The sequence below is a fragment of the Octopus sinensis genome, linkage group LG13 (assembly GCF_006345805.1).
Source record: "Octopus sinensis linkage group LG13, ASM634580v1, whole genome shotgun sequence".
NCBI lineage: Eukaryota > Metazoa > Mollusca > Cephalopoda > Octopoda > Octopodidae > Octopus > Octopus sinensis.
In genome coordinates this window covers 38,751,053-38,760,708 of record NC_043009.1, presented here as the reverse complement: position 1 = coordinate 38,760,708, position 9,656 = coordinate 38,751,053, and positions in this window count along the sequence as shown.

Sequence of the window (9,656 nt, the reverse complement as noted above, 5' to 3'; positions counted from 1 at the left end):
TAATCAGTTGTCCCATCTTGCTGGAACCATGTGTGAGGTCTTCTTTGAATGGCCTTCACGTTCCCCAGGCTTGACTAGCCTGGATTTTTTTCTTGTGGGGATATCTGAAAGAGAAGGTTTACGTCAACAAACCGGAGACCCTGGTGCAACTGAAGGAGAACACCAATAGATAAATTAGAGAAGTGTGGTCTGAAACTCTTGAGGATGTTATGGTGCAAGTTTTGGAAAGAGCACAGGCGTGCGAAGCCGAGAATAGCTGCCATTTAAGCCTTGTTATTTTTCATATGTGATGTAGTTGTGTTGCAAAATTTGACTTGTGCATATTAATTTCCATTATGTTCTTTATATTGTATCAAAATGTCCTGCATTTATTTCTAAACTTAGGGAAGATACTAAAATTAGAAACCCCTCAGTGACTTTTGGAACACCCTGTATATATTCTCTAATATAAAATCCGTTCTGTGTGTGTGTGTGGCGTCTAGGATCTCGATCGATAAAACCGTGGGAAATCGTTTTTCTTTGGAATAGAAAAAAGTCTATCTTTATTTCTTCTTTTGCTGGTGTCTCGAATTTAGGTTCAATCAGTGTTTCTCACAGGGACGGACGGACAAGTTGTTTTCAGAAAATTTGGTTTAAATGTTTGACAACTCAGCACTGTCGATTGGACGGGGGGCGTTTTGCTCGCATATACATATATATGCATAGGTTTGTGTGTGTATGTATGTGTGTGTGTGCGTGTGTACCTGTCTGTCTGTGTATGTGTGTTTGTGTGTATGTGCGTCTGTGTGCGTATGTATATCGACATTGCTTTAATTACACCTATATGACACAAAATGTCCATCTTTCCTATTCATTTACATGATTCTTTAATACAACACCCGCCAAGATAGGACCATACTACTATTACACAGAAACTAGTTTTGCCTGAAGACTTACTGTTTCCAATCTCTTCAGTCAATTCTAAAATTAATAAGACGCTTGGTATTCCATTCTTCTAATTGGTAGGGCCTGAAAACAGTCCATTAAAATGCATTTTCTTGATGAAAAAGTTCAAGTAATTACAGATAATTACAAATGAATTGCTAATATTTCCATGAACTAATGCTTTTATCCATAATACAGCTCAGAATTCTATAAACTGTAACAAATTTTGGATTCTTTCCTTATTACGTTAATGGTCTTAGCGATAGTCCTTTAGAAATGCATACAATCTGGTTACGCTTATTAACAAGGACAAGTATGAAAATATATGTATATAAATATTTCTGGCAAATATATGTGATGCGTAGAGTATCTTGGTTAAATTTCTGTAAAGGAAAGATCAATGTACATGAATATTAGGATATTGGAAATGAGAAATATTTGAACAAATGCGATTTCATATATGATTGTATATTTATGTGAGTGTGCATGTGTGTTTGTGAGTATGCATGTGTGTTTTTGTGTGCGTATACGAGTGGGTGTTCAAATACATATAATTTGAGTAGTATTTATTGACTTATAAGGTCGACTTAGCTCCTCGCCTTAAAGTTTTGTTGACAAGGAAAGAACATGACATACTCCTCAAACATTCGGAAGCCAACAGGAGAAAGAAGATGGTTTCTCTCTCCCTCCCTCCCTCCCTCTCTCTCTCTCTCTCTCACACACACACACACACATATACATACATATATGTATAAAGCAAAAGAGAGAAAGAGGGAAAGATAGATAGATCGATCGATGCTTACAAACATACATACACACATACATACATACATACATATATACATACATACGTACATGCATACATACATACGTACATACATACATACATACATACATACATACATACGTACATACATACATACATACATACATACATACATACATACATACATACATACATACATACATAGAGAAATTTATATACAGATACATATTTCACATACCTAGTTACTCCTGGCGTTTACACATTCACCAGCAACAATTTCTGCATTTCTCATGTCATTCCATTTGCTTCACCAATATCTTTATTTACTTAACACCCTCACCCGCTACCCGCTTTTACTTCCTTAAGTACAAGTTCTCACAGCACGAACGATTACACAAATATACCAACTTCCATACATCCACTACACATTCCACCTTTCCACAAATGTATGCACATACGTATACACGCCTAACACGACATCCCTCCCCGCACCATGTCTCCTTTCAGACACCGATACACTGTTATACATGCTTCTTCCACTCATCTCATAGAATATCATTTTCATCTGGTTTCTAGATATCCGCTTAATTTCTTTGTTTCGAGATATCTTTCTAACTTCCTCTATGATTCTCTTATATTTCTTCTGATGAATGACTAATGTTCGAAACGTTAATGTACATTGTCTTTTCATTAAAGCGTTAAGCTAATACCTTGTCTTGGTTCGTGAAAGTGTCTTCCTCTTGTGATATCCTTTTTAACGTTCATTACATCTACAGAATATAGATAAATGTATATATGTGTGTGGATGTATGTATGTATGTATGCATGTACCTATGTAAACATGTATATTTAAGTGTATAACGTAGGTCATATACATATATGCATACGTATATGAAAGTACACACATACACACGAATGTATATAAATATATGTATGCATGCATGTATATGACATACGATAGTTTCTAAATTTTCTTTAATATATTATTATTCTGTAAATTACATAACACTATTACTATTTTTCAGTATTTGAAATCTCACAGCTTTAATTAAATGAATTTAAAACAGTCGGGTTGTAAAATGCATTTTCAGCGGATCCTAAGCCGAAAGGGGAAAACGGACACTTGCTGTAATGTGTGAAACATTGGTGCCAATATGACAGTCATTGCTTCAAGCCAAAGAACGTCTTAAACGATTGGCCAATGATTCATGCATTATTTTGTTCTTTTGTTTTGTTTTGGTCTTATTTGTTTTTGTATTTCTGCTTTCTTTAATCAGTTAATTGTTATTAAATTTTATCCAGAAGACTTGTAAGAATTGAAGTTATCTTTCAAAAATTGATTATATTTATTTATATATATAATTATTTGTATTTTTAAAATTTAAAACGAAAGATCATGAAATCCTTTCAAGGAAGTCTTAAAAACGATTGGAAAATATTTGTTGAGGATCATACAGCGCACAATTTTCACAATTGTTTGAAATATATGACGATGTTGCTGAATATAGCTCACTTCTTTTAGCATATAGATTACTCTATTGTGTTAGGAACTACAAATTATATCAAAACCTTATTATTCCGTGACTAGTTAGATATATCTCTAAACACATCCATCATAGCGTAACTGGCTAAAGAATCTTTATGAGTTAAGAAAGCCTAAATGTATTCTCAAATTTCAGGAATATTATTGCAGCAGTTATTTCTCACGAGAGAAACATTTAACCTCTATTTTAAATGTTTATGAGTGAGCTGACATTTTCCGAGGTTGCCAAAGCTATGTAATTAAGACCTTAAACACATCGTACAATTCAGCTCGGAAAATGAACTCTTCTCACAAAATCTCTCATAAAAATATCGTATATATGGATCAATGGTCGTAAAAATATATTATCTCAGTATCTAATGACAAACATCATTACTCGTTTTTGATAAAAGAACTGTAAAAATAAATATTTTATGGAATCATAATAGATTAACCTTTGATTTACGTATTAAGTTAATATATATGGAACTGTTTCTAATTTAGAACTATGTTTTATTATTTCAGGTAATAATGATGTTGTTGCCCTAAATTTTTCATTTTGTTGTCATAAACCTTTGTTACTAATTTTTAAAAAATCATCTATGAAATTTTTGAAAATTTTCTGGTGCTCACAGATGCAGTAAATTGCTGAAAGTAAACATCAGATAATTTTATATACCGGTGTAATTAAGGTAATTAACATAAAATAAAAATGCATTAAAAGTAGCTCGAACACCCTTGGTTTCCATCAGTTTTATAAAAACGAAAAGAAAAAGATCTGCTTAAAGTAGTATGACTGCTTGTGCATCATCTATGGAGCAACGGGAGACAACTTTCAATATGTTTCGGACTTCTGTTGTAAAAGGCTATTGCCAAAATCTTACAGCAAAGCTCGTTACTCCTGGTATATTTTCTTACTTTAAGCTTTTAGCTGTCTTCTATATCTAGACACACGATGTCATACTCTCCACGTTGTACTTCAACTTTCCTTTTTTTCCTTTCTGACTTCAGCAACGCCCATTAGAAAGATATTTCTCAATACTTGGACTGGTGTTCGAAAATATTAATCTCTTTTATCTTTTAATTGTTTCAGTCATTAGACTGCAGCCATGCTGGAGCACCCCCTTGATGAATTTCACTCGAACTAATTGACCCCATTATTATTTTTTTTAGCCTGGTATTTATTCTATCGGCCCCATTTGGCGAACCGTTAATTTACGGGAAAATAAACACACCAATAACGGTTGTCAAGCGGTGTTGAGGAACATAGAAACTACATACACGCGCGCACGCACAGATAGATAAATAGATGGATAGATAGATAGATAGATAGATAGATAGATAGATAGATAGATAGATAGATAGATAGATAGATAGATAGATAGATAGATAGATAGATAGGACGGCCTTCTTTCAGTTTCGTCTATCTAATCCACTCACAAGGCTTTGGTTAGCCCGAAGCTTTTAGGAGGCACTTGCCTAAGGTACCACGCAGTGTGAGTAACTCGAAACCACGTGGCTGAAAAGCAGATTTCCAATCACACAGCCACACCCGCGTCTTAATGAGGATGTTTGGAACAATATCATTCTGTAGGGATTTCAAATAGTTGGCACTACACTCCTCTCCACCACTCACAGACTAAAAAATCCTCACAGTTACTATTATCAATGCTAAATCATTAGCTTTCCAGTTTTCTTATTTTTGTTTGACTCATGGTTAATAATGATTAGGCAGCCCTATGGCCAAAACCATTACAGCTGTGAACACAGTATTTCCCTACAAGTATTCTGTACAGCATTGCCAATGGTTTCTTCCTTTTGTTGAGATGATATGGTAGTATTTCACTCATTTGTTGATATAATTCTTTGAAAATATGACTTTGCTTGTATTAATTTGAAGTTAGTAAAATAATTTCTTCATTATAAAGCTGGCACATGGAACATAAGTGGAGGCGCGTGGCTTAGTGGTTATGGTGTCAGCATCATGATGGTAAGATTGTGGTTTCGATTCCTGGATCGGGCGACACATTGTGTTCTTGAGCAAAACACTTCATTTCACGTTGCTCCAGTTCACACAGCTGGCAAAAATGAGTAACGCTGCAATGGACTGGCGTTCCGTCCAGCTGGGGAACACATCCGCCATTGAAACCGGTAAACCGGGCCCATGAGCCTGGCTATGCTTTAAAAAAGGCGCATTTATTTTTTTTCTATTTACATGGAACATAACATGAAATTTTAATGGAAACGTTTGAATTCGATCACTTTAAAACAGGAAGCTGATGTTATAGAACCAAGGAGCAGCCTCAGGTGTGTTTTTATGACAAAGGGTTGGAAAGTATTGGCTAGGATTTCTGGCAAGTTGTCCGATGGTAAAGTGAGCCATACTACAGAAAACATTTACAGTTGGCGGCTTCATGTTTTTGAGGCAGTTGAATATTCACCACAAATATTCATGGAAACAAAATCTAATCGCTCAGAAGAAAGTACCAAACGTGTTACATTTCCACATACAAAGGTTAATAAATTTGGTAAAGATTGATATAAATATACCAAGAAAATTATCCTCATATACATATCAAAATATCCAACATTAGGTTCTATGCACAGTTCTGATCGTCCTTGTATTATTATTATTATTATTATTATTATTATTATTATTATTATTATTATTATTGTTGTTGTTGTGTTGTTGTTTTAATGTCTTTGCACAGTTTCTAAGGCTGGAGATGTATTATGGTACCAGCTGTTAACTATCAGTGAACTAAGGTAATACTCCTTATTTTTCGAGCACCATCAGGAGTATTCGAGCGGTTCCAAGCGGTTCTGTTTTCTGCAAGTGCAAGTGCTCCACTCTTATTACAGCCCCTATTTGTTCCATGTACTTCTCAAGATTCTTACTCACAAGGTTTCCGACAATTATTGATACTACTACCACCTTTTTCAGTGACCACTACTGCTTAACCTCCCAAGCTAACCTGTCATATTTAACGAAATGTAGTCAAACAAGACAAAGTAACAAACAAAAAAACAGATATCCACCCCTATTTTTTCCGTGGGCGGTATATATTTGTTTAATGCTTTTGTCCGCAATGACTAGTTTTTGTAGTTTGTTTTTATTCGATTCGCTTATGTGTGTGCGTGCGCTTGTTTATACATTACTTAATGTTATTTTGAAATATGAAAATGTGTTAAAATACATCGTTTCATTCGGAAATTAGAAATAAATTTTAATGAGTATTACTTACTCGGATATAGTCAAACACTTTGTCAGTTATTTTAGGCTCCATTTGCTGTCTTTATTTGCGATGTTTTTGGATCGGTTTCGGAGCTGTGTTTTATCGCTCTTGCATGTTAAACATCCCCAGTGTTCTCTCGTTAAACGTTATTATTATTATTATTATTATTTTATTATTATTATTATTATTATTATTATTATTATTATTATTATTATATTATTTTATTATTATTATTATTATTATTATTATTATTATTATTATTATTATTATTTTATTATTAATATTATTATTATTTTATTTTATTATTAATATTATTATTATTATTATATTATTATTATTATTATTATTATTATTATTATTATTATTATTATTTATTATTATTATTATTATTTATTATTATTATTCAGTAGTTTTATTTTTATACTGTGCTTTCACTTCACTACCGAGTGCAGTTCTGTGTATCTTGGGTATTTACCGTGGTTTGTTGTAATGCTCTTATGATTACTGTATTGAGAGTGTTTTACGTAGGATGTGTGCAGTGCCTAGGAGCGCAATTTTCTGTATGTTATATATATCTATATTTATATTATTATGATTATGATTATTATTACTATTATTGCTGTTGTTGTTGTTGCTGCTGCTGTAGATGTTCTCTGGTTAAACGCTATTATTATCATTATCATTATCATTATCATTATTATCATCATCATTATCATTATTATTATTATTATTATTATTATTATTAGCATCTTTCGATTCTGTTTCCATTTCTTGCTGAGTGCCTTCTTGACACATAGGACAGAGAAACGTACTGTATATATTGGTAGGCCGTTAAAATCAACACACCTGATTGTTCATTTTCAAAGTCATGTGATAGAGAAAATGGGGAATGCAGAGGGAAAAGTAAAAATAAAAAAATATAAGAGTACACAAGTAAAATAAAGTGGGGAAAAGGGAGGGAAAATTCACAGCGACAATGCTCTTCTCAATATCTGTGACGTACCAGTTAAGACAATCTTTTGCACTTCCCGTATGAATGGTAAGCCAGGGATCATTCTTAAATAATATTCAGTTCCTTTTTTGATCATTCCAAATGCTCCTACAATCATTGGTATTGTAACCGTCTTGAGATACCACATCTTTTCGATTTCGATAAGTAAATATATATTTTTTTTGAGCTTATCAAATTCTTTTGTCGAGATCATCTTTCTTTCTTCCTTCCTGGTTTTCTTTCTTTCTTTCTGTCTTTCTTACTTTCTTTCTTTCATTCTTTGTTCTTCTTCTCCTCCCTTCCTCCCCTCCACTTACTACTACTACTACTGCTGCTGCTGCTACTACTACTACTAATACTAATACTAATACTACTACTACTACTACCACCACCACCACCACCACCACTACTACTACTACTACTACTACTATGTGATCGCATTTACTCCTCTCAGCGGGGTGAGTGTACACCGCTTCCTCTAAATGCACATTACCAACCCACTCAACTTTTCCAGTCACACCGTCAGTGTTATGAACCACCATTCCTCATCTAATTTTCTTTTCTGTTTTTGTTCTCCCTTTAATCTCTACTTTTATATCATCATAGCACTTAAAATACGCGAGACTATACAGAATATTAACCGCATTATCACCGTCTGGTTCTCAGTTACTTATAGTTTAATCAACAAACATTTCACGTATTCAGATGTACCCACAATATGATTTAGTAAGTGAGATAAAAGCTTCATTAAGTAATTGGTGAGAAAAACAAACATCATTAACAAAATAAGAATTGCTAAAAATAATTTCAGGAAAATATTTCTACATCCGGTTTATCACATCGCTCCTCGTTCACGACATGTCTTAGGTAACGGCATCTACACAACAGCAACAACGCTTTTCAATCTCAAATCTGTAACCTTGTACATGGGAAAATCAAATGAAAATAAGAAAAAATATCGCCGTTTTCAATTTCTCAAAGTTTTGAATAACGAAACATATCAATTATGAGTTCTATATTTACAGATTTTCATTCATAATCCTGATGTAAATCTAAATATGGCTTCCATAAAATCACATACATAAACCTGTTCCTCCATAAAAACCATAATTGTAAATATAACCAAATAAGTAAATCTCTCTCTTTCTCTCCCCCCCCCATCTCTCTCTCTCTCTGCATATATATATATATATATATATATATAATATATATATATATATGAAAAACATAATATAAATATATGTATATATATCTATATATCTATATATATATCTATATATATATATATATATATTATATATATCTATATATATATATATATATATATCTATATATATATCTATATATATATATATATATATAATATGAAAAACATAATATAAATATATGTATTCAGCTAGATATATTAAAAATACACCTATGCGTTTCTAACTAAATGTAAATAATGTTCCCGCAAGCAGTTAGAAACGCGTGCTCTGTTAGTTTTAAGATTTAGCTGCCATTTTCAAAATAAATGTTTAACATGTTTGAGAGAAAACAAATAATGGAACAAGAAAAGTATCCACGATGTTACAAGACTTTCAAGCTGGGGTTTACGAAGACAAATGGATTTTTCCAAACAAAACAAAACAAAAAGAAGATAAGATGGAATTATACTGCACAGAAAGAACATCAAGTCAACATAACTTTTTATATATATTTTTACATAGAGCATGGAAAAATCTGAATACATTAAAATTCCATCTCTGAACATATTTTAAAATTAGACAATTCTTTTCCTATGTAAAAATATATATATATTGCATTTTGTACTGATAATGACGACGACGACTGCGACGGAGAATTGTGACACAGTGGTAGTGGTGCTGGTGCAGGTGGGGATGGTGGTGGGGATGCTGGTGGGAGCTGGTGGGGATGGTGGTTGTTGTGGTAGTGATGAAGCTGGTGGTGGTGGTGGTGGTGTTGGCGTCGGCGGTGGTAGTGTTGATGATGATGATGATGATGACAACGACGACGATGATGATGATGATGATGATGATGACGACGACGATAATGATGATGATGATGATGATGACGACGACGACGACGATGATGATGATGACGATGATGATGCTGACGAGGACGATTATCACGTGAGGGTTGCGGTTGTGGTGGTGGTGGTGGTGGTGGTTTTGGTAGTTGTGGTGGCGTGGTGATGCAGCAGGTAGTAGTGATAAT